Here is a 25,953-nt window from a genome sequence, read left to right as displayed (position 1 = left end):
TTCAGTCTATTTTTGGACGATAGCTGTCTTTTATAACTCTGCAGGTTTGTGAATTACAGTGCCCCTGAGCTCCTTTCTTCAACTCGTTTTCTTGTGAGCTGGCCGCAACACCGCAGGATGGCTTCAGGCCCTAATCTGGTTCCGGCACGGCACGCTGAGCCTTTGGTTATTTCCACTTCCTGGTGGGAAATGAGAGTTAAATTTGCCCGTCCAGACACCTCCAGCTAGCCTCTCATTGGTTCTCGCTATTCCTGTTCATCTTCCGCAGAAATTGCAAACTGGGCCAAACAGGAGGTTAAAGGCGCTTACTCTCCAAGTGGGGAGAGTGTTAGTAAAGCGTCTGGAATGTTGCACCCGAGTACTAGGGGAGGAAAACTGAGACATATTTTGAACACGTCTCCCATTCACATGGTTCATAATACTTGGGTTCCACATGCATGTTTTAGCTGAAGGAAGAATACCTAAAACCTGGGTAGTTGAAACCCGTGGAATGGGTACCATGCAATATGACTTCAAAGGGTCTTCATTTGCTCACCGAACCTCTCCAATCCTATCACTGCTGCGTTTATGCCCCTGTACACATGCTTGATTCTCTTTCGGAGACATAGCAATCCATAGGTTTTAAGATACTTACTAGTCAGGTACATTCTTAGGCGTTTAATATGCGGTGTTGAGTCCATTTCGTTGAGCAAGGAGTAGCTCTTGTCTATTCCATATTTGGCTTAAGGAACTTTATCTGTGCTCATTTCAATCTCTGGTTTTATGCAGCACCCCAACTCACCTTTCCCCTTAAGCAAGCATAAGTTGGTTTTCTAAATTTGAGACCCTGTTCTGTTCTGTAATTCAGTTCCTGTGTAGCCAAGTTTCCATTCCGTGTATTACTGATATCTTATGATGTTTCTTTTTCTGTGTGACTTATTTCAGTTAGAATCATCATACCTGAATCCACTCATTGTGCTGCTAAGGGCCTGATGACACAGATTTCATTGCTGAGTGATATTGCTTTTTAAGTAAATACCACAACTTCTTTATCCATTTTTCACTTTCTGCGATGTTGGACTTGTACTGTAAATGAGGTTCTTGTAAAGAGAGCCATTCCAAACTTTGGGGTGGCTGTGTCTTTTTGATTTTAATTTCCCTAAGCTATAGGACCATAAGTGGAAGTGCCCTAGGCTCTGTTGCTTTGTTTTTTAGATGTTTCAGGAAACACCATACACTTCTCCCGAGTGGTTGTTGACAATTTACATCCCGCCCATCAGCATAACAAGGCTCCCAGTTCTCCATGGCCTGTCCTGCCTTTCTGGATTTTACACTTTTTTCAGATGGCCCTTTTGACCGGGGGGAAGTGAGACTTCATTGTAGTGCAGATTTCCTTTGCAAGCTTGCTTGGTTGGCCAAAAAGGGCGTATGCGTTTTTTCCTGAATATATTCAGGAAAAAACGCATACGCCCTTTTTGGCCAAGTGCATCATTGTGGATGTTCTGCCTCTTTTCCTATGCTTTCAATGCAATTCCAGTCTACCTCCTGAAATCGGTTTCCTGCAATTCTGCCCCGTTTTCAAGTCCTCTTGGCAGCCTTACTTCAGTCTATTTTTGGACGATAGCTGTCATTTATAACTCTGCAGGTTTGTGAATTACAGTGCCCCTGAGCTCCTTTCTTCAACTCGCTTTCTTGTGAGCTGGCCGCAACACCGCATGATGGCTTCAGGACCTAATCTGGTTCCGGCACGGCACGCTGAGCCTTTGGTTAATTCCTCTTCCTGGTGGGAAATGAGAGTTAAATTTGCCCGTCCAGACACCTCCAGCTAGTCTCTCATTGGTTCTCGCTATTCCTGTTCATCTTCCGCAGAAATTGCAAACTGGGCCAAACAGGAGGTTAAAGGGACTGACTCTCCAAGTCGGGAGAGTGTTAGTAAAGCATCTGGAATGTTGCACCCGAGTACGAGGGGAGGAAAACTGAGATATATTTGAACACGTCTCCCGTTCACATGGTTGATCATACTCTGGGTTCCACATGCATGTTTTAGCTGAAGGAAGAATACCTTAAACCTGGAGAGTTGAGACCCGTGGAATGGGTACCATGAAATATGACTTCAAAGGGTCTTCATATGCTCACCGAACCTCTCCAATCCTATCACTGCTGCGTTTATGCCCCTGTACACATGCTTGATTCTCTTTCGGAGACATAGCAATCCATAGGTTTTAAGATACTTACTAGTCAGGTACATTCTTAGGCGTTTAATATGGGGTGTTGAGTCCATTTCGTTGAGCAAGGAGTAGCTCTTGTCTATTCCATATTTGGCTTAAGGAACTTTATCTGTGCTCATTTCAATCTCTGGTTTTATGCAGCACCCCAACTCACCTTTCCCCTTAAGCAAGCATAAGTTGGTTTTCTAAATTTGAGACCCTGTTCTGTTCTGTAATTCAGTTCCTGTGTAGCCAAGTTTCCATTCCGTGTATTAGTGATATCTTATGATGTTTCTTTTTCTGTGTGACTTATTTCAGTTAGAATCATCGTACCTTAATCCACTCATTATGCTGCTACGGGTCTGATGACATAGATTTCATTGCTGAGTGATACTGCATTGTACGTAAGTACCACAACTTCTTTATCCATTTTTCACTTTCTGTGATATTGAACTTGTACGGTAAACGAGGTTCTTGTAAACGGAGGCGTCCCAAACTTTGGGGTGGCTGTGTCTTTTTTATTTTAATTTCCCTAAGCTATAGGACCATAAGCGCAAGTGCCATAGGCTCTGTTGCTTTGTTTTTTAGATGTTTCAGGAAACACCATACACTTCTCCTGAGGGTCTGTTGGCAATTTACATCCCGCCCATCAGCATAACAAGGCTCCCAGTTCCCATGGCCTGTCCTGCCTTTCTGGATTTTACACTTTTTTCAGATGGCCCTTTTGACCGGGGGGAAGTGAGACTTCATTGTAGTGCAGATTTCCTTTGCGAGTTTGCTTGGTTGGCCAAAAAGGGCGTATGCGTTTTTTCCTGAATATATTCAGGAAAAAACGCATACGCCCTTTTTGGCCAAGTGCATCATTGTGGACGTTCTGCCTCTTTTCCTATGCTTTCAATGCAATTCCAGTCTACCTCCTGAAATCGGTTTCCTGCAATTCTGCCCCGCTTTCAAGTCCTCTTGGCAGCCTTACTTCAGTATATTTTTGGACGATAGCTGTCATTTATAACTCTGCAAGTTTGTGAATTACAGTGCCCCTGAGCTCCTTTCTTCAACTCGCTTTCTTGTGACCTGGCCGCAACACCGCAGGATGTCTTCAGGCCCTAATCTGGTTCTGGCACGGCATGCTGAGCCTTTGGTTAATTCCTCTTCCTGGTGGGAAATGAGAGTTAAATTTGCCCGTCCAGACATCTCCAGCTAGCCTCTCATTGGTTCTCGCTATTCCTGTTCATCTTCCGCAGAAATTGGAAACTGGGCCAAACAGGAGTTTAAAGGCGCTGACTCTCCAAGTGGGGAGAGTGTTAGTAAAGCGTCTGGAATGTTGCACCCGAGTACCAGGGTACGAAAACTGAGACATATTTGAACAGGTCTCCCGATCACATGGTTGATCATACTCTAGGTTCCACATGCATGTTTTAGCTGAAGGAAGAATACCTAAAACCTGGGTAGTTGAAACCCGTGTAATGGGTACCATGCAATATGATTTCAAAGGGTCTTCATTTGCTCACCAAACCTCTCCAATCCTATCACTGCTGCGTTTATGCACCTGCACACATGCTTGATTCTCTTTCGGAGACATAGCAATCCATAGGTTTTAAGATACTTACTAGTCAGGTACATTCTTAGGCGTTTAATATGCGGTGTTGAGTCCATTTCGTTGAGCAAGGAGTAGCTCTTGTCTATTCCATATTTGGCTTAAGGAACTTTATCTGTGCTCATTTCAATCTCTGGTTTTATGCAGCACCCCAACTCACCTTTCCCCTTAAGCAAGCATAAGTTGGTTTTCTAAATTTGAGACCCTGTTCTGTTCTGTAATTCAGTTCCTGTGTAGCCAAGTTTCCATTCCGTGTATTACTGATATCTTATGATGTTTCTTTTTCTGTGTGACTTATTTCAGTTAGAATCATCATACCTGAATCCACTCATTGTGCTGCTAAGGGCCTGATGACATAGATTTCATTGCTGCGTGATATTGCTTTGTAAGTGAATACCACAACTTCTTTATCCATTTTTCACTTTCTGCGATGTTGAACTTGTACTGTAAACGAGGTTCTTGTAAACAGAGCCGTTCCAAACTTTGGGGTGGCTGTGTCTTTTTGATTTTAATTTCCCTAAGCTATAGGACCATAAGTGGAAGTGCCCTAGGCTCTGTTGCTTTGTTTTTTAGATGTTTCAGGAAACACCATACACTTCTCCCGAGTGGTTGTTGGCAATTTACATCCTGCCCATCAGCATAACAAGGCTCCCAGTTCTCCATGGCCTGTCCTGCCTTTCTGGATTTTACACTTTTTTCAGATGGCCCTTTTGACCGGGGGGAAGTGAGACTTCATTGTAGTGCAGATTTCCTTTGCAAGCTTGCTTGGTTGGCCAAAAAGGGCGTATGCGTTTTTTCCTGAATATATTCAGGAAAAAACGCATACGCCCTTTTTGGCCAAGTGCATCATTGTGGACGTTCTGCCTCTTTTCCTATGCTTTCAATGCAATTCCAGTCTACCTCCTGAAATCGGTTTCCTGCAATTCTGCCCCGCTTTCAAGTCCTCTTGGCAGCCTTACTTCAGTCTATTTTTGGACGATAGCTGTCATTTATAACTCTGCAGGTTTGTGAATTACAGTGCCCCTGAGCTCCTTTCTTCAACTCGCTTTCTTTTGAGCTGGCCGCAACACCGCAGGATGGCTTCAGGCCCTAATCTGGTTCCGGTACGGCACGCAGAGCCTTTGGTTATTTCCTCTTCCTGGTGGGAAATGAGAGTTAAATTTGCCCGTCCAGACACCTCCAGCTAGCCTCTCATTTGTTCTCGCTATTCCTGTTCATCTTCCGCAGAAATTGCAAACTGGGCCAAACAGGAGGTTAAAGGCGCTGACTCTCCAAGTGGGGAGAGTGTTAGTAAAGCGTCTGGAATGTTGCACCCGAGTACCAGGGGAGGAAAACTGAGACATATTTGAACACGTCTCCCGATCACATGGTTGATCATACTCTGGGTTCCACATGCATGTTTTAGCTGAAGGAAGAATACCTAAAACCTGGGTAGTTGAAACCCGTGGAATGGGTACCATGCAATATGACTTCAAAGGGTCTTCATTTGCTCACCGAACCTCTCCAATCCTATCACTGCTGCGTTTATGCCCCTGTACACATGCTTGATTCTCTTTCGGAGACATAGCAATCCATAGGTTTTAAGATACTTACTAGTCAGGTACATTCTTAGGCATTTAATATGGGGTGTTGAGTCCATTTCGTTGAGCAAGGAGTAGCTCTTGTCTATTCCATATTTGGCTTAAGGAACTTTATCTGTGCTCATTTCAATCTCTGGTTTTATGCAGCACCCCAACTCACCTTTCCCCTTAAGCAAGCATAAGTTGGTTTTCTAAATTTGAGACCCTGTTCTGTTCTGTAATTCAGTTCCTGTGTAGCCAAGTTTCCATTCCGTGTATTACTGATATCTTATGATGTTTCTTTTTCTGTGTGACTTATTTCAGTTAGAATCATCATACCTGAATCCACTCATTGTGCTGCTAAGGGCCTGATGACACAGATTTCATTGCTGAGTGATATTGCTTTGTAAGTAAATACCACAACTTCTTTATCCATTTTTCACTTTCTGCGATGTTGAACTTGTACTGTAAACGAGGTTCTTGTAAACAGAGCCGATCCAAACTTTGGGGTGGCTGTGTCTTTTTGATTTTAATTTCCCTAAGCTATAGGACCATAAGTGGAAGTGCCCTAGGCTCTGTTGCTTTGTTTTTTAGATGTTTCAGGAAACACCATACACTTCTCCCGAGTGTCTGTTGGCAATTTACATCCCGCCCATCAGCATAACAAGGCTCCCAGTTCTCCATGGCCTGTCCTGCCTTTCTGGATTTTACACTTTTTTCAGATGGCCCTTTTGACCGGGGGGAAGTGAGACTTCATTGTAGTGCAGATTTCCTTTGCAACCTTGCTTGGTTGGCCAAAAAGGGCATATGCGTTTTTTCCTGAATATATTCAGGAAAAAACGCATACGCCCTTTTTGGCCAAGTGCATCATTGTGGACGTTCTGCCTCTTTTCCTATGCTTTCAATGCAATTCCAGTCTACCTCCTGAAATCGGTTTCCTGCAATTCTGCCCTGCTTTCAAGTCCTCTTGGCAGCCTTACTTCAGTCTATTTTTGGACGATAGCTGTCATTTATAACTCTGCAGGTTTGTGAATTACAGTGCCCCTGAGCTCCTTTCTTCAACTCGCTTTCTTTTGAGCTGGCCGCAACACCGCAGGATGGCTTCAGGCCCTAATCTGATTCCGGTACGGCACGCTGAGCCTTTGGTTATTTCCTCTTCCTGGTGGGACATGAGAGTTAAATTTGCCCGTCCAGACACCTCCAGCTAGTCTCTCATTGGTTCTCGCTATTCCTGTTCATCTTCCGCAGAAATTGCAAACTGGGCCAAATAGGAGGTTAAAGGGACTGACTCTCCAAGTCGGGAGAGTGTTAGTAAAGCGTCTGGAATGTTGCACCCGAGTACCAGGGTACGAAAACTGAGACATATTTGAACACGTCTCCCGATCACATGGTTGATCATACTCTAGGTTCCACATGCATGTTTTAGCTGAAGGAAGAATACCTTAAACCTGGGTAGGTGAAACCCGTGGAATGGGTACCATGCAATATGACTTCAAAGGGTCTTTATTTGCTCACCGAACCTCTCCAATCCTATCACTGCTGCGTTTATGCCCCTGTACACATGCTTGATTCTCTTTCGGAGACATAGCAATCCATAGGTTTTAAGATACTTACTAGTCAGGTACATTCTTAGGCGTTTAATATGCGGTGTTGAGTCCATTTCGTTGAGCAAGGAGTAGCTCTTGTCTATTCCATATTTGGCTTAAGGAACTTTATCTGTGCTCATTTCAATCTCTGGTTTTATGCAGCACCCCAACTCACCTTTACCCTTAAGCAAGCATAAGTTGGTTTTCTAAATTAGAGACCCTGTTCTGTTCTGTAATTCAGTTCCTGTGTAGCCAAGTTTCCATTCCATGTATTACTGATATCTTATGATGTTTCTTTTTCTGTGTGACTTATTTCAGTTAGAATCATCATACCTGAATCCACTCATTGTGCTGCTAAGGGCCTGATGACATAGATTTCATTGCTGAGTGATATTGCTTTGTAAGTGAATACCACAACTTCTTTATCCATTTTTCACTTTCTGCGATGTTGAACTTGTACGGTAAACGAGGTTATTGTAAACAGAGCCGTTCCAAACTTTGGGGTGGCTGTGTCTTTTTGATTTTAATTTCCCTAAGCTATAGGACCATAAGTGGAAGTGCCCTAGGTTCTGTTGCTTTGTTTTTTAGATGTTTCAGGAAACACCATACACTTCTCCCGAGTGGTTGTTGGCAATTTACATCCCGCCCATCAGCATAACAAGGCTCCCAGTTCTCCATGGCCTGTCCTGCCTTTCTGGATTTTACACTTTTTTCAGATGGCCCTTTTGACCGGGGGGAAGTGAGACTTCATTGTAGTGCAGATTTCCTTTGCAAGCTTGCTTGGTTGGCCAAAAAGGGCGTATGCGTTTTTTCCTGAATATATTCAGGAAAAAACGCATACGCCCTTTTTGGCCAAGTGCATCATTGTGGACGTTCTGCCTCTTTTCCTATGCTTTCAATGCAATTCCAGTCTACCTCCTGAAATCGGTTTCCTGCAATTCTGCCCCGCTTTCAAGTCCTCTTGGCAGCCTTACTTCAGTCTATTTTTGGACGATAGCTGTCATTTATAACTCTGCAGGTTTGTGAATTACAGTGCCCCTGAGCTCCTTTCTTCAAGTCGCTTTCTTTTGAGCTGGCCGCAACACCGCAGGATGGCTTCAGGCCCTAATCTGGTTCCGGCACGGCACGCTGAGCCTCTGGTTATTTCCTCTTCCTGGTGGGAAATGAGAGTTAAATTTGCCCGTCCAGACACCTCCAGCTAGTCTCTCATTGGTTCTCGCTATTCCTGTTCATCTTCTGCAGAAATTGCAAACTGGGCCAAACAGGAGGTTAAAGGCGCTGACTCTCCAAGTAGGGAGAGTGTTAGTAAAGCGTCTGGAATGTTGCACCCGAGTACCAGGGGAGGAAAACTGAGACATATTTGAACACGTATCCCGATCTCATGCTTGATCATACTCTGGGTTCCACATGCATGTTTTAGCTGAAGGAAGAATACCTAAAACCTGGGTAGTTGAAACCCGTGGAATGGGTACCATGTAATATGACTTCAAAGGGTCTTCATTTGCTCACCGAACCTCTCCAATCCGATCACTGCTGCGTTTATGCCCCTGTACACATGCTTGATTCTCTTTCGGAGACATAGCAATCCCTAGGTTTTAAGATACTTACTAGTCAGGTACATTCTTAGGCGTTTAATATGCGGTGTTGAGTCCATTTCTTTGAGCAAGGAGTAGCTCTTGTCTATTCCATATTTGGCTTAAGGAACTTTATCTGTGCTCATTTCAATCTCTGGTTTTATGCAGCACCCCAACTCACCTTTCCCCTTAAGCAAGCATAAGTTGGTTTTCTAAATTTGAGACCCTGTTCTGTTCTGTAATTCAGTTCCTGTGTAGCCAAGTTTACATTCCGTGTATTACTGATATCTTATGATGTTTCTTTTTCTGTGTGACTTATTTCAGTTAGAATCATCATACCTGAATCCACTCATTGTGCTGCTAAGGGCCTGATGACACAGATTTCATTGCTGAGTGATATTGCTTTGTAAGTAAATACCACAACTTCTTTATCCATTTTTCACTTTCTGCGATGTTGAACTTGTACTGTAAACGAGGTTCTTGTAAACAGAGCCATTCGAAACTTTGGGGTGGCTGTGTCTTTTTCATTTTAAATTCCCTGAGCTATAGGACCATAAGTGGAAGTGCCCTAGGCTCTGTTGCTTTGTTTTTTAGATGTTTCAGTAAACACCATACACTTCTCCCCAGTGTTTGTTGGCAATTTACATCCCGCCCATCAGCATAACAAGGCTCCCAGTTCTCCATTGCCTGTCCTGCCTTTCTGGATTTTACACTTTTTTCAGATGGCCCTTTTGACCGGGGGGAAGTGAGACTTCATTGTAGTGCAGATTTCCTTTGCAAGCTTGCTTGGTTGGCCAAAAAGGGCGTATGCGTTTTTTCCTGAATATATTCAGAAAAAACGCATACGCCCTTTTTGGCCAAGTGCATCATTGTGGACGTTCTGCCTCTTTTCCTATGCTTTCAATGCAATTCCAGTCTACCTCCTGAAATCGGTTTCCTGCAATTCTGCCCCGCTTTCAAGTCCTCTTGGCAGCCTTACTTCAGTCTATTTTTGGACGATAGCTGTCATTTATAACTCTGCAGGTTTGTGAATTACAGTGCCCCTGAGCTCCTTTCTTCAACTCGCTTTCTTGTGACCTGGCCGCAACACCGCAGGATGGCTTCAGGCCCTAATCTGGTTCCGACCCGGCATGCTGAACCTTTGGTTAATTCCTCTTCCTGGTGGGAAATGAGAGTTAAATTTGCCCGTCCAGACACCTCCAGCTAGCCTCTCATTGGTTCTCGCTATTCCTGTTCATCTTCCGCAGAAATTGCAAACTGGGCCAAACAGGAGGTTAAAGGCACTGACTCTCCAAGTGGGGAGAGTGTTAGTAAAGCGTCTGGAATGTTGCACCCGAGTACCAGGGGAGGAAAACTGAGACATATTTGAACACGTCTCCCGATCACATGGTTGATCATACTCTGGGTTCCACATGCATGTTTTAGCTGAAGGAAGAATATCTAAAACCTGGGTAGTTGAAACCCGTGGAATGGGTACCATGCAATATGACTTCAAAGGGTCTTCATTTGCTCACCGAACCTCTCCAATCCTATCACTGCTGCGTTTATGCCCCTGTACACATGCTTGATTCTCTTTCGGAGACATAGCAATCCATAGGTTTTAAGATACTTACTAGTCAGGTACATTCTTAGGCGTTTAATATGCGGTGTTGAGTCCATTTCGTTGAGCAAGGAGTAGCTCTTGTCTATTCCATATTTGGCTTAAGGAACTTTATCTGTGCTCATTTCAATCTCTGGTTTTATGCAGCACCCCAACTCACCTTTACCCTTAAGCAAGCATAACTTGGTTTTCTAAATTTGAGACCCTGTTCTGTTCTGTAATTCAGTTCCTGTGTAGCCAAGTTTCCATTCCGTGTATTACTGATATCTTATGATGTTTCTTTTTCTGTGTGACTTATTTCAGTTAGAATCATCATACCTGAATCCACTCATTGTGCTGCTACGGGCCTGAGGACATAGATTTCATTGCTGAGTGATATTGCTTTGTAAGTAAATACCACAACTTCTTTATCCATTTTTCACTTTCTGCGATGTTGAACTTGTACTGTAAACGAGGTTCTTGTAAACAGAGCCGTTCCAAACTTTGGGGTGGCTGTGTCTTTTTGATTTTAATTTCCCTAAGCTATAGGACCATAAGTGGAAGTGCCCTAGGCTCTGTTGCTTTGTTTTTTAGATGTTTCAGGAAACACCATACACTTCTCCCAAGTGTCTGTTGGCAATTTACATCCCGCCCATCAGCATAACAAGGCTCCCAGTTCTCCATGGCCTGTCCTGCCTTTCTGGATTTTACACTTTTTTCAGATGGCCCTTTTGACCAGGGGGAAGTGAGACTTCATTGTAGTGCAGATTTCCTTTGCAAGCTTGCTTGGTTGGCCAAAAAGGGCGTATGCGTTTTTTCCTGAATATATTCAGGAAAAAACGCATACGCCCTTTTTGGCCAAGTGCATCATTGTGGACGTTCTGCCTCTTTTCCTATGCTTTCAATGCAATTCCAGTCTACCTCCTGAAATCGGTTTCCTGCAATTCTGCCCCGCTTTCAAGTCCTCTTGGCAGCCTTACTTCAGTCTATTTTTGGACGATAGCTGTCATTTATAACTCTGCAGGTTTGTGAATTACAGTGCCCCTGAGCTCCTTTCTTCAACTCGCTTTCTTGTGACCTGGCCGCAACACCGCAGGATGGTTTCAGGCCCTAATCTGGTTCCGGCCCGGCATTCTGAGCCTTTGGTTAATTCCTCTTCCTGGTGGGAAATGAGAGTTAAATTTGCCCGTCCAGACACCTCCAGCTAGCCTCTCATTGGTTCTCGGTATTCCTGTTCATCTTCCGCAGAAATTGCAAACTGGGCCAAACAGGAGGTTAAAGGGACTGACTCTCCAAGTCGGGAGAGTGTTAGTAAAGCGTCTGGAATGTTGCACCCGAGTACCAGGGGAGGAAAACTGAGACATATTTGAACACGTCTCCCGTTCACATGGTTGATCATACTCTGGGTTCCACATGCATGTTTTAGCTGAAGGAAGAATACCTTAAACCTGGAGAGTTGAGACCCGTGTAATGGGTACCATGCAATATGACTTCAAAGGGTCTTCATTTGCTCACCGAACATCTCCAATCCTATCACTGCTGCGTTTATGCCCCTGTACACATGCTTGATTCTCTTTCGGAGACATAGCAATCCCTAGGTTTTAAGATACTTACTAGTCAGGTACATTCTTAGGCGTTTAATATGTGGTGTTGAGTCCATTTCTTTGAGCAAGGAGTAGCTCTTGTCTATTCCATATTTGGCTTAAGGAACTTTATCTGTGCTCATTTCAATCTCTGGTTTTATGCAGCACCCCAACTCACCTTTACCCTTAAGCAAGCATAAGTTGGTTTTCTAAGTTTGAGACCCTGTTCTGTTCTGTAATTCAGTTCCTGTGTAGCCAAGTTTACATTCCGTGTATTACTGATATCTTATGATGTTTCTTTTTCTGTGTGACTTATTTCAGTTAGAATCATCATACCTGAATCCACTCATTGTGCTGCTAAGGGCCTGATGACACAGATTTCATTGCTGCGTGATATTGCTTTGTAAGTAAATACCACAACTTCTTTATCCATTTTTCACTTTCTGCGATGTTGAACTTGTACTGTAAACGAGGTTCTTGTAAACAGAGCCGTTCGAAACATTGGGGTGGCTGTGTCTTTTTGATTTTAAATTCCCTAAGCTATAGGACCATAAGTGGAAGAGCCCTAGGCTCTCTTGCTTTGTTTTTAGATGTTTCAGGAAACACCATACACTTCTCCCGAGTGTCTGTTGGCAATTTACATCCCGCCCATCAGCATAACAAGGCTCCCAGTTCTCCATGGCCTGTCCTGCCTTTCTGGATTTTACACTTTTTTCAGATGGCCCTTTTGACCGGGGGGAAGTGAGACTTCATTGTAGTGCAGATTTCCTTTGCAAGCTTGCTTGGTTGGCCAAAAAGGGCGTATGCGTTTTTTCCTGAATATATTCAGGAAAAAACGCATACGCCCTTTTTGGCCAAGTGCATCATTGTGGACGTTCTGCCTCTTTTCCTATGCTTTCAATGCAATTCCAGTCTACCTCCTGAAATCGGTTTCCTGCAATTCTGCCCCACTTTCAAGTCCTCTTGGCAGCCTTACTTCAGTCTATTTTTGGACGATAGCTGTCATTTATAACTCTGCAGGTTTGTGAATTACAGTGTCCCTGAGCTCCTTTCTTCAACTCGCTTTCTTGTGACCTGGCCGCAACACCGCAGGATGGCTTCAGGCCGTAATCTGGTTCCGGCCCGGCATGCTGAGCCTTTGGTTAATTCCTCTTCCTGGTGGGAAATGAGTGTTAAATTTGCCCGTCCAGACACCTGCAGCTAGCCTCTCATTGGTTCTCGCTATTCCTGTTCATCTTCCGCAGAAATTGCAAACTGGGCCAAACAGGAGGTTAAAGGCGCTGACTGTCCAAGTGGGGAGAGTGTTAGTAAAGCGTCTGGAATGTTGCACCCGAGTACCAGGGGAGGAAAACTGAGACATATTTGAACACGTCTCCCGATCACATGGTTGATCATACTCTGGGTTCCAAATGCATGTTTTAGCTGAAGGAAGAATACCTAAAACCTGGGTAGTTGAAACCCGTGGAATGGGTACCATGCAATATGACTTCAAAGGGTCTTCATTTGCTCACCGAACCTCTCCAATCCTATCACTGCTGCGTTTATGCCCCTGTACACATGCTTGATTCTCTTTCGGAGACATAGCAATCCATAGGTTTTAAGATACTTACTAGTCAGGTACATTCTTAGGCGTTTAATATGCGGTGTTGAGTCCATTTCGTTGAGCAAGGAGTAGCTCTTGTCTATTCCATATTTGGCTTAAGGAACTTTATCTGTGCTCATTTCAATCTCTGGTTTTATGCAGCACCCCAACTCACCTTTCCCCTTAAGCAAGCATAAGTTGGTTTTCTGAATTTGAGACCCTGTTCTGTTCTGTAATTCAGTTCCTGTGTAGCCAAGTTTACATTCCGTGTATTACTGATATCTTATGATGTTTCTTTTTCTGTGTGACTTATTTCAGTTAAAATCATCATACCTGAATCCACTCATTGTGCTGCTACGGGCCTGAGGACATAGATTTCATTGCTGAGTGATACTGCATTGTAAGTGAATACCACAACTTCTTTATCCATTTTTCACTTTCTGCGATGTTGAACTTGTACTGTAAACGAGGTTCTTGTAAACAGAGCCGATCCAAACTTTGGGGTGGCTGTGTCTTTTTGATTTTAATTTCCCTAAGCTATAGGACCATAAGTGGAAGTGCCCTAGGCTCTGTTGCTTTGTTTTTTAGATGTTTCAGGAAACACCATACACTTCTCCCGAGTGTCTGTTGGCAATTTACATCCCGCCCATCAGCATAACAAGGCTCCCAGTTCTCCATGGCCTGTCCTGCCTTTCTGGACTTTACACTTTTTTCAGATGTCCCTTTTGACCGGGGGGAAGTGAGACTTCATTGTAGTGCAGATTTCCTTTGCAACCTTGCTTGGTTGGCCAAAAAGGGCGTATGCGTTTTTTCCTGAATATATTCAGGAAAAAACGCATACGCCCTTTTTGGCCAAGTGCATCATTGTGGACGTTCTGCCTCTTTTCCTATGCTTTCAATGCAATTCCAGTCTACCTCCTGAAATCGGTTTCCTGCAATTCTGCCCTGCTTTCAAGTCCTCTTGGCAGCCTTACTTCAGTCTATTTTTGGACGATAGCTGTCATTTATAACTCTGCAGGTTTGTGAATTACAGTGCCCCTGAGCTCCTTTCTTCAACTCGCTTTCTTTTGAGCTGGCCGCAACACCGCAGGATGGCTTCAGGCCCTAATCTGATTCCGGTACGGCACGCTGAGCCTTTGGTTATTTCCTCTTCCTGGTGGGAAATGAGAGTTAAATTTGCCCGTCCAGACACCTCCAGCTAGTCTCTCATTGGTTCTCGCTATTCCTGTTCATCTTCCGCAGAAATTGCAAACTGGGCCAAATAGGAGGTTAAAGGGACTGACTCTCCAAGTCGGGAGAGTGTTAGTAAAGCGTCTGGAATGTTGTACCCGAGTACCAGGGTACGAAAACTGAGACATATTTGAACACGTCTCCCGATCACATGGTTGATCATACTCTAGGTTCCACATGCATGTTTTAGCTGAAGGAAGAATACCTTAAACCTGGGTAGGTGAAACCCGTGGAATGGGTACCATGCAATATGACTTCAAAGGGTCTTTATTTGCTCACCGAACCTCTCCAATCCTATCACTGCTGCGTTTATGCCCCTGTACACATGCTTGATTCTCTTTCGGAGACATAGCAATCCATAGGTTTTAAGATACTTACTAGTCAGGTACATTCTTAGGCGTTTAATATGCGGTGTTGAGTCCATTTCGTTGAGCAAGGAGTAGCTCTTGTCTATTCCATATTTGGCTTAAGGAACTTTATCTGTGCTCATTTCAATCTCTGGTTTTATGCAGCACCCCAACTCACCTTTACCCTTAAGCAAGCATAAGTTGGTTTTCTAAATTAGAGACCCTGTTCTGTTCTGTAATTCAGTTCCTGTGTAGCCAAGTTTCCATTCCATGTATTACTGATATCTTATGATGTTTCTTTTTCTGTGTGACTTATTTCAGTTAGAATCATCATACCTGAATCCACTCATTGTGCTGCTACGGGCCTGAGGACATAGATTTCATTGCTGAGTGATACTGCATTGTAAGTGAATACCACAACTTCTTTATCCATTTTTCACTTTCTGCGATGTTGAACTTGTACTGTAAACGAGGTTCTTGTAAACAGAGCCGATCCAAGCTTTGGGGTGGCTGTGTCTTTTTGATTTTAATTTCCCTAAGCTATAGGACCATAAGTGGAAGTGCCCTAGGCTCTGTTGCTTTGTTTTTTAGATGTTTCAGGAAACACCATACACTTCTCCCGAGTGTCTGTTGGCAATTTACATCCCGCCCATCAGCATAACAAGGCTCCCAGTTCTCCATGGCCTGTCCTGCCTTTCTGGATTTTACACTTTTTTCAGATGGCCCTTTTGACCGGGGGGAAGTGAGACTTCATTGTAGTGCAGATTTCCTTTGCAAGCTTGCTTGGTTGGCCAAAAAGGGCGTATGCGTTTTTTCCTGAATATATTCAGGAAAAAACGCATACGCCCTTTTTGGCCAAGTGCATCATTGTGGACGTTCTGCCTCTTTTCCTATGCTTTCAATGCAATTCCAGTCTACCTCCTGAAATCGGTTTCCTGCAATTCTGCCCCACTTTCAAGTCCTCTTGGCAGCCTTACTTCAGTCTATTTTTGGACGATAGCTGTCATTTATAACTCTGCAGGTTTGTGAATTACAGTGTCCCTGAGCTCCTTTCTTCAACTCGCTTTCTTGTGACCTGGCCGCAACACCGCAGGATGGCTTCAGGCCGTAATCTGGTTCCGGCCCGGCATGCTGAGCCTTTGGTTAATTCCTCTTCCTGGTGGGAAATGAGAGTTAAATTTGCCCGTCCAGACACCTGCAGCTAGCGTCTCATTGGTTCTCGCTATTCCTGTTCATCTTCCGCAGAAATTGCAAACTGGGCCAAACAGGAGGTTAAAGGCGCTGACTGTCCAAGTGGGGAGAGTGTTAGTAAAGCGTCTGGAATGTTGCACCCGAGTACCAGGGGAGGAAAACTGAGACATATTTGAACACGTCTCCCGATCACATGGTTGATCATACTCTGGGTTCCACATGCATGTTTTAGCTGAAGGAAGAATACCTAAAACCTGGGTAGTTGAAACCCGTGGAATGGGTACCATGCAATATGACTTCAAAGGGTCTTCATTTGCTCACCGAACCTCTCCAATCCTATCACTGCTGCGTTTATGCCCCTGTACACATGCTTGATTCTCTTTCGGAGACATAGCAATCCATAGGTTTTAAGATACTTACTAGTCAGGTACATTCTTAGGCGTTTAATATGCGGTGTTGAGTCCATTTCGTTGAGCAAGGAGTAGCTCTTGTCTATTCCATATTTGGCTTAAGGAACTTTATCTGTGCTCATTTCAATCTCTGGTTTTATGCAGCACCCCAACTCACCTTTCCCCTTAAGCAAGCATAAGTTGGTTTTCTGAATTTGAGACCCTGTTCTGTTCTGTAATTCAGTTCCTGTGTAGCCAAGTTTACATTCCGTGTATTACTGATATCTTATGATGTTTCTTTTTCTGTGTGACTTATTTCAGTTAGAATCATCATACCTGAATCCACTCATTGTGCTGCTACGGGCCTGAGGACATAGATTTCATTGCTGAGTGATACTACATTGTAAGTGAATACCACAACTTCTTTATCCATTTTTCACTTTCTGCGATGTTGAACTTGTACTGTAAACGAGGTTCTTGTAAACAGAGCCGATCCAAACTTTGGGGTGGCTGTGTCTTTTTGATTTTAATTTCCCTAAGCTATAGGACCATAAGTGGAAGTGCCCTAGGCTCTGTTGCTTTGTTTTTTAGATGTTTCAGGAAACACCATACACTTCTCCCGAGTGTCTGTTGGCAATTTACATCCCGCCCATCAGCATAACAAGGCTCCCAGTTCTCCATGGCCTGTCCTGCCTTTCTGGATTTTACACTTTTTTCAGATGGCCCTTTTGACCGGGGGGAAGTGAGACTTCATTGTAGTGCAGATTTCCTTTGCAACCTTGCTTGGTTGGCCAAAAAGGGCGTATGCGTTTTTTCCTGAATATATTCAGGAAAAAACGCATACGCCCTTTTTGGCCAAGTGCATCATTGTGGACGTTCTGCCTCTTTTCCTATGCTTTCAATGCAATTCCAGTCTACCTCCTGAAATTGGTTTCCTGCAATTCTGCCCTGCTTTCAAGTCCTCTTGGCAGCCTTACTTCAGTCTATTTTTGGACGATAGCTGTCATTTATAACTCTGCAGGTTTGTGAATTACAGTGCCCCTGAGCTCCTTTCTTCAACTCGCTTTCTTTTGAGCTGGCCGCAACACCGCAGGATGGCTTCAGGCCCTAATCTGATTCCGGTACGGCACGCTGAGCCTTTGGTTATTTCCTCTTCCTGGTGGGAAATGAGAGTTAAATTTGCCCGTCCAGACACCTCCAGCTAGTCTCTCATTGGTTCTCGCTATTCCTGTTCATCTTCCGCAGAAATTGCAAACTGGGCCAAATAGGAGGTTAAAGGGACTGACTCTCCAAGTCGGGAGAGTGTTAGTAAAGCGTCTGGAATGTTGTACCCGAGTACCAGGGTACGAAAACTGAGACATATTTGAACACGTCTCCCGATCACATGGTTGATCATACTCTAGGTTCCACATGCATGTTTTAGCTGAAGGAAGAATACCTTAAACCTGGGTAGGTGAAACCCGTGGAATGGGTACCATGCAATATGACTTCAAAGGGTCTTTATTTGCTCACCGAACCTCTCCAATCCTATCACTGCTGCGTTTATGCCCCTGTACACATGCTTGATTCTCTTTCGGAGACATAGCAATCCCTAGGTTTTAAGATACTTACTAGTCAGGTACATTCTTAGGCGTTTAATATGCGGTGTTGAGTCCATTTCGTTGAGCAAGGAGTAGCTCTTGTCTATTCCATATTTGGCTTAAGGAACTTTATCTGTGCTCATTTCAATCTCTGGTTTTATGCAGCACCCCAACTCACCTTTACCCTTAAGTAAGCATAAGTTGGTTTTCTAAATTAGAGACCCTGTTCTGTTCTGTAATTCAGTTCCTGTGTAGCCAAGTTTCCATTCCATGTATTACTGATATCTTATGATGTTTCTTTTTCTGTGTGACTTATTTCAGTTAGAATCATCATACCTGAATCCACTCATTGTGCTGCTAAGGGCCTGATGACATAGATTTCATTGCTGAGTGATATTGCTTTGTAAGTGAATACCACAACTTCTTTATCCATTTTTCACTTTCTGCGATGTTGAACTTGTACGGTAAACGAGGTTATTGTAAACAGAGCCGTTCCAAACTTTGGGGTGGCTGTGTCTTTTTGATTTTAATTTCCCTAAGCTATAGGACCATAAGTGGAAGTGCCCTAGGTTCTGTTGCTTTGTTTTTTAGATGTTTCAGGAAACACCATACACTTCTCCCGAGTGGTTGTTGGCAATTTACATCCCGCCCATCAGCATAACAAGGCTCCCAGTTCTCCATGGCCTGTCCTGCCTTTCTGGATTTTACACTTTTTTCAGATGGCCCTTTTGACCGGGGGGAAGTGAGACTTCATTGTAGTGCAGATTTCCTTTGCAAGCTTGCTTGGTTGGCCAAAAAGGGCGTATGCGTTTTTTCCTGAATATATTCAGGAAAAAACGCATACGCCCTTTTTGGCCAAGTGCATCATTGTGGACGTTCTGCCTCTTTTCCTATGCTTTCAATGCAATTCCAGTCTACCTCCTGAAATCGGTTTCCTGCAATTCTGCCCCGCTTTCAAGTCCTCTTGGCAGCCTTACTTCAGTCTATTTTTGGACGATAGCTGTCATTTATAACTCTGCAGGTTTGTGAATTACAGTGCCCCTGAGCTCCTTTCTTCAAGTCGCTTTCTTGTGACCTGGCCGCAACACCGCAGGATGGCTTCAGGCCCTAATCTGGTTCCGGCACGGCACGCTGAGCCTTTGGTTAATTCCTCTTCCTGGTGGGAAATGAGAGTTAAATTTGCCCGTCCAGACACCTCCAGCTAGTCTCTCATTGGTTCTCGCTATTCCTGTTCATCTTCTGCAGAAATTGCAAACTGGGCCAAACAGGAGGTTAAAGGCGCTGACTCTCCAAGTGGGGAGAGTGTTAGTAAAGCGTCTGGAATGTTGCACCCGAGTACCAGGGGAGGAAAACTGAGACATATTTGAACACGTCTCCCGATCTCATGGTTGATCATACTCTGGGTTCCACATGCATGTTTTAGCTGAAGGAAGAATACCTAAAACCTGGGTAGTTGAAACCCGTGGAATGGGTACCATGCAATATGACTTCAAAGGGTCTTCATTTGCTCACCGAACCTCTCTAATCCTATCACTGCTGCGTTTATGCCCCTGTACACATGCTTGATTCTCTTTCGGAGACATAGCAATCCCTAGGTTTTAAGATACTTACTAGTCAGGTACATTCTTAGGCGTTTAATATGCGGTGTTGAGTCCATTTCTTTGAGCAAGGAGTAGCTCTTGTCTATTCCATATTTGGCTTAAGGAACTTTATCTGTGCTCATTTCAATCTCTGGTTTTATGCAGCACCCCAACTCACCTTTCCCCTTAAGCAAGCATAAGTTGGTTTTCTAAATTTGAGACCCTGTTCTGTTCTGTAATTCAGTTCCTGTGTAGCCAAGTTTACATTCCGTGTATTACTGATATCTTATGATGTTTCTTTTTCTGTGTGACTTATTTCAGTTAGAATCATCATACCTGAATCCACTCATTGTGCTGCTAAGGGCCTGATGACACAGATTTCATTGCTGAGTGATATTGCTTTGTAAGTAAATACCACAACTTCTTTATCCATTTTTCACTTTCTGCGAAGTTGAACTTGTACTGTAAACGAGGTTCTTGTAAACAGAGCCATTCGAAACTTTGGGGTGGCTGTGTCTTTTTGATTTTAAATTCCCTAAGCTATAGGACCATAAGTGGAAGTGCCCTAGGCTCTGTTGCTTTGTTTTTTAGATGTTTCAGTAAACACCATACACTTCTCCCCAGTGTTTGTTGGCAATTTACATCCCGCCCATCAGCATAACAAGGCTCCCAGTTCTCCATTGCCTGTCCTGCCTTTCTGGATTTTACACTTTTTTCAGATGGCCCTTTTGACCGGGGGGAAGTGAGACTTCATTGTAGTGCAGATTTCCTTTGCAAGCTTGCTTGGTTGGCCAAAAAGGGCGTATGCGTTTTTTCCTGAATATATTCAGAAAAAACGCATACGCCCTTTTTGGCCAAGTGCATCATTGTGGACGTTCTGCCTCTTTTCCTATGCTTTCAATGCAATTCCAGTCTACCTCCTGAAATCGGTTTCCTGCAATTCTGCCCCGCTTTCAAGTGCTCTTGGCAGCCTTACTTCAGTCTATTTTCGGACGATAGCTGTCATTTATAACTCTGCAGGTTTGTGAATTACAGTGCCCCTGAGCTCCTTTCTTCAACTCGCTTTCTTGTGACCTGGCCGCAACACCGCAGGATGGCTTCAGGCCCTAATCTGGTTCCGACCCGGCATGCTGAACCTTTGGTTAATTCCTCTTCCTGGTGGGAAATGAGAGTTAAATTTGCCCGTCCAGACACCTCCAGCTAGCCTCTCATTGGTTCTCGGTATTCCTGTTCATCTTCCGCAGAAATTGCAAACTGGGCCAAACAGGAGGTTAAAGGGACTGACTCTCCAAGTCGGGAGAGTGTTAGTAAAGCGTCTGGAATGTTGCACCCGAGTACCAGGGGAGGAAAACTGAGACATATTTGAACACGTCTCCCGTTCACATGGTTGATCATACTCTGGGTTCCACATGCATGTTTTAGCTGAAGGAAGAATACCTTAAACCTGGAGAGTTGAGACCCGTGTAATGGGTACCATGCAATATGACTTCAAAGGGTCTTCATTTGCTCACCGAACATCTCCAATCCTATCACTGCTGCGTTTATGCCCCTGTACACATGCTTGATTCTCTTTCGGAGACATAGCAATCCCTAGGTTTTAAGATACTTACTAGTCAGGTACATTATTAGGCGTTTAATATGCGGTGTTGAGTCCATTTCTTTGAGCAAGGAGTAGCTCTTGTCTATTCCATATTTGGCTTAAGGAACTTTATCTGTGCTCATTTCAATCTCTGGTTTTATGCAGCACCCCAACTCACCTTTCCCCTTAAGCAAGCATAAGTTGGTTTTCTAAGTTTGAGACCCTGTTCTGTTCTGTAATTCAGTTCCTGTGTAGCCAAGTTTACATTCCGTGTATTACTGATATCTTATGATGTTTCTTTTTCTGTGTGACTTATTTCAGTTAGAATCATCATACCTGAATCCACTCATTGTGCTGCTAAGGGCCTGATGACACAGATTTCATTGCTGCGTGATATTGCTTTGTAAGTAAATACCACAACTTCTTTATCCATTTTTCACTTTCTGCGATGTTGAACTTGTACTGTAAACGAGGTTCTTGTAAACAGAGCCGTTCGAAACATTGGGGTGGCTGTGTCTTTTTGATTTTAAATTCCCTAAGCTATAGGACCATAAGTGGAAGAGCCCTAGGCTCTCTTGCTTTGTTTTTTAGATGTTTCAGGAAACACCATACACTTCTCCCGAGTGTTTGTTGGCAATTTACATCCCGCCCTTCAGCATAAGAAGGCTCCCAGTTCTCCATGGCCTGTCCTGCCTTTCTGGATTTTACCCTTTTTTCAGATGGCCCTTTTGACCGGGGGGAAGTGAGACTTCATTGTAGTGCAGATTTCCTTTGCAAGCTTGCTTGGTTGGCCAAAAAGGGCGTATGCGTTTTTTCCTGAATATATTCAGGAAAAAACGCATACGCCCTTTTTGGCCAAGTGCATCATTGTGGACGTTCTGCCTCTTTTCCTATGCTTTCAATGCAATTCCAGTCTACCTCCTGAAATCGGTTTCCTGCAATTCTGCCCCACTTTCAAGTCCTCTTGGCAGCCTTACTTCAGTCTATTTTTGGACGATAGCTGTCATTTATAACTCTGCAGGTTTGTGAATTACAGTGTCCCTGAGCTCCTTTCTTCAACTCGCTTTCTTGTGACCTGGCCGCAACACCGCAGGATGGCTTCAGGCCGTAATCTGGTTCCGGCCCGGCATGCTGAGCCTTTGGTTAATTCCTCTTCCTGGTGGGCAATGAGTGTTAAATTTGCCCGTCCAGACACCTGCAGCTAGCCTCTCATTGGTTCTCGCTATTCCTGTTCATCTTCCGCAGAAATTGCAAACTGGGCCAAACAGGAGGTTAAAGGCGCTGACTGTCCAAGTGGGGAGAGTGTTAGTAAAGCGTCTGGAATGTTGCACCCGAGTACCAGGGGAGGAAAACTGAGACATATTTGAACACGTCTCCCGATCACATGGTTGATCATACTCTGGGTTCCACATGCATGTTTTAGCTGAAGGAAGAATACCTAAAACCTGGGTAGTTGAAACCCGTGGAATGGGTACCATGCAATATGACTTCAAAGGGTCTTCATTTGCTCACCGAACCTCTCCAATCCTATCACTGCTGCGTTTATGCCCCTGTACACATGCTTGATTCTCTTTCGGAGACATAGCAATCTATAGGTTTTAAGATACTTACTAGTCAGGTACATTCTTAGGCGTTTAATATGCGGTGTTGAGTCCATTTCGTTGAGCAAGGAGTAGCTCTTGTCTATTCCATATTTGGCTTAAGGAACTTTATCTGTGCTCATTTCAATCTCTGGTTTTATGCAGCACCCCAACTCACCTTTCCCCTTAAGCAAGCATAAGTTGGTTTTCTGAATTTGAGACCCTGTTCTGTTCTGTAATTCAGTTCCTGTGTAGCCAAGTTTACATTCCGTGTATTACTGATATCTTATGATGTTTCTTTTTCTGTGTGACTTATTTCAGTTAGAATCATCATACCTGAATCCACTCATTGTGCTGCTACGGGCCTGAGGACATAGATTTCATTGCTGAGTGATACTGCATTGTAAGTGAATACCACAACTTCTTTATCCATTTTTCACTTTCTGCGATGTTGAACTTGTACTGTAAACGAGGTTCTTGTAAACAGAGCCGTTCCAAACTTTGGGGTGGCTGTGTCTTTTTGATTTTAATTTCCCTAAGCTATAGGACCATAAGTGGAAGTGCCCTAGGCTCTGTTGCTTTGTTTTTTAGATGTTTCAGGAAACACCATACACTTCTCCCAAGTGGTTCTTGGCAATTTACATCCCGCCCATCAGCATAACAAGGCTCCCAGTTCTCCATGGCCTGTCCTGCCTTTCTGGATTTTACACTTTTTTCAGATGGCCCTTTTGACCGGGGGGAAGTGAGACTTCATTGTAGTGCAGATTTCCTTTGCAGGCTTGCTTGGTTGGCCAAAAAGGGCGTATGCGTTTTTTCCTGAATATATTCAGGAAAAAACGCATACGCCCTTTTTGGCCAAGTGCATCATTGTGGACGTTCTGCCTCTTTTCCTATGCTTTCAATGCAATTCCAGTCTACCTCCTGAAATCGGTTTCCTGCAATTCTGCCCCACTTTCAAGTCCTCTTGGCAGCCTTACTTCAGTCTATTTTTGGATGATAGCTGTCATTTATAACTCTGCAGGTTTGTGAATTACAGTGCCCCTGAGCTCCTTTCTTCAACTCGCTTTCTTGTGACCTGGCCGCAACACCGCAGGATGGCTTCAGGCCCTAATCTGGTTCCGGCACGGCACACTGAGCCTCTGGTTATTTCCTCTTCCTGGTGGGAAATGAGAGTTAAATTTGCCCGTCCAGACACCTCCAGCTAGTCTCTCATTGGTTCTCGCTATTCCTGTTCATCTTCTGCAGAAATTGCAAACTGGGCCAAACAGGAGGTTAAAGGCGCTGACTCTCCAAGTGGGGAGAGTGTTAGTAAAGCGTCTGGAATGTTGCACCCGAGTACCAGGGTAGGAAAACTGAGACATATTTGAACACGTCTCCCGATCTCATGGTTGATCATACTCTGGGTTCCACATGCATGTTTTAGCTGAAGGAAGAATACCTAAAACCTGGGTAGTTGAAACCCGTGGAATGGGTACCATGCAATATGACTTCAAAGGGTCTTCATTTGCTCACCGAACCTCTCTAATCCTATCACTGCTGCGTTTATGCCCCTGTACACATGCTTGATTCTCTTTCGGAGACATAGCAATCCCTAGGTTTTAAGATACTTACTAGTCAGGTACATTCTTAGGCGTTTAATATGCGGTGTTGAGTCCATTTCTTTGAGCAAGGAGTAGCTCTTGTCTATTCCATATTTGGCTTAAGGAACTTTATCTGTGCTCATTTCAATCTCTGGTTTTATGCAGCACCCCAACTCACCTTTCCCCTTAAGCAAGCATAAGTTGGTTTTCTAAATTTGAGACCCTGTTCTGTTCTGTAATTCAGTTCCTGTGTAGCCAAGTTTACATTCCGTGTATTACTGATATCTTATGATGTTTCTTTTTCTGTGTGACTTATTTCAGTTAGAATCATCATACCTGAATCCACTCATTGTGCTGCTAAGGGCCTGATGACACAGATTTCATTGCTCAGTGATATTGCTTTGTAAGTAAATACCACAACTTCTTTATCCATTTTTCACTTTCTGCGATGTTGAACTTGTACTGTAAACGAGGTTCTTGTAAACAGAGCCATTCGAAACTTTGGGGTGGCTGTGTCTTTTTGATTTTAAATTCCCTAAGCTATAGGACCATAAGTGGAAGTGCCCTAGGCTCTCTTGCTTTGTTTTTTAGATGTTTCAGGAAACACCATACACTTCTCCCCAGTGTTTGTTGGCAATTTACATCCCGCCCATCAGCATAACAAGGCTCCCAGTTCTCCATGGCCTGTCCTGCCTTTCTGGATTTTACACTTTTTTCAGATGGCCCTTTTGACCGGGGGGAAGTGAGACTTCATTGTAGTGCAGATTTCCTTTGCAAGCTTGCTTGGTTGGCCAAAAAGGGCGTATGCGTTTTTTCCTGAATATATTCAGAAAAAACGCATACGCCCTTTTTGGCCAAGTGCATCATTGTGGACGTTCTGCCTCTTTTCCTATGCTTTCAATGCAATTCCAGTCTACCTCCTGAAATCGGTTTCCTGCAATTCTGCCCCGCTTTCAAGTCCTCTTGGCAGCCTTACTTCAGTCTATTTTTGGACGATAGCTGTCATTTATAACTGTGCAGGTTTGTGAATTACAGTGCCCCTGAGCTCCTTTCTTCAACTCGCTTTCTTGTGACCTGGCCGCAACACCGCAGGATGGCTTCAGGCCCTAATCTGGTTCCGACCCGGCATGCTGAGCCTTTGGTTAATTTCTCTTCCTGGTGGGAAATGAGAGTTAAATTTTCCCGTCCAGACACCTCCAGCTAGCCTCTCATTGGTTCTCCCTATTCCTGTTCATCTTCCGCAGAAATTGCAAACTGGGCCAAACAGGAGGTTAAAGGCACTGACTCTCCAAGTGGGGAGAGTGTTAGTAAAGCGTCTGGAATGTTGCACCCGAGTACCAGGGGAGGAAAACTGAGACATATTTGAACACGTCTCCCGATCACATGGTTGATCATACTCTGGGTTCCACATGCATGTTTTAGCTGAAGGAAGAATACCTAAAACCTGGGTAGTTGAAACCCGTGGAATGGGTACCATGCAATATGACTTCAAAGGGTCTTCATTTGCTCACCGAACCTCTCCAATCCTATCACTGCTGCGTTTATGCCCCTGTACACATGCTTGATTCTCTTTCGGAGACATAGCAATCCATAGGTTTTAAGATACTTACTAGTCAGGTACATTCTTAGGCGTTTAATATGCGGTGTTGAGTCC

General features: G+C 44.0%; 1 long non-coding RNA gene across 1 annotated transcript in view; it reads left to right on the top strand.

Annotated features, from left to right (window-relative positions):
• The first annotated feature begins 924 nt into the window (after positions 1-924).
• Positions 925-25,953, top strand: part of LOC307181394 — a 189,928-nt gene continuing 164,899 nt past the window's right edge. The window contains exon 1 of the long non-coding RNA XR_013826652.1: positions 925-1,010. This is a non-coding gene — a long non-coding RNA (uncharacterized lncRNA). The remainder of the gene's footprint in view (positions 1,011-25,953) is intronic.

The sequence above is a fragment of the Stenella coeruleoalba genome (genome assembly GCF_951394435.1).
Source record: "Stenella coeruleoalba genome assembly, contig: scaffold_248, whole genome shotgun sequence".
Classification (NCBI taxonomy): Eukaryota; Metazoa; Chordata; class Mammalia; order Artiodactyla; family Delphinidae; genus Stenella; species Stenella coeruleoalba.
Note: the sequence above shows the minus strand (reverse complement) of the source record. Positions and strands in the feature narration are given on the sequence as shown.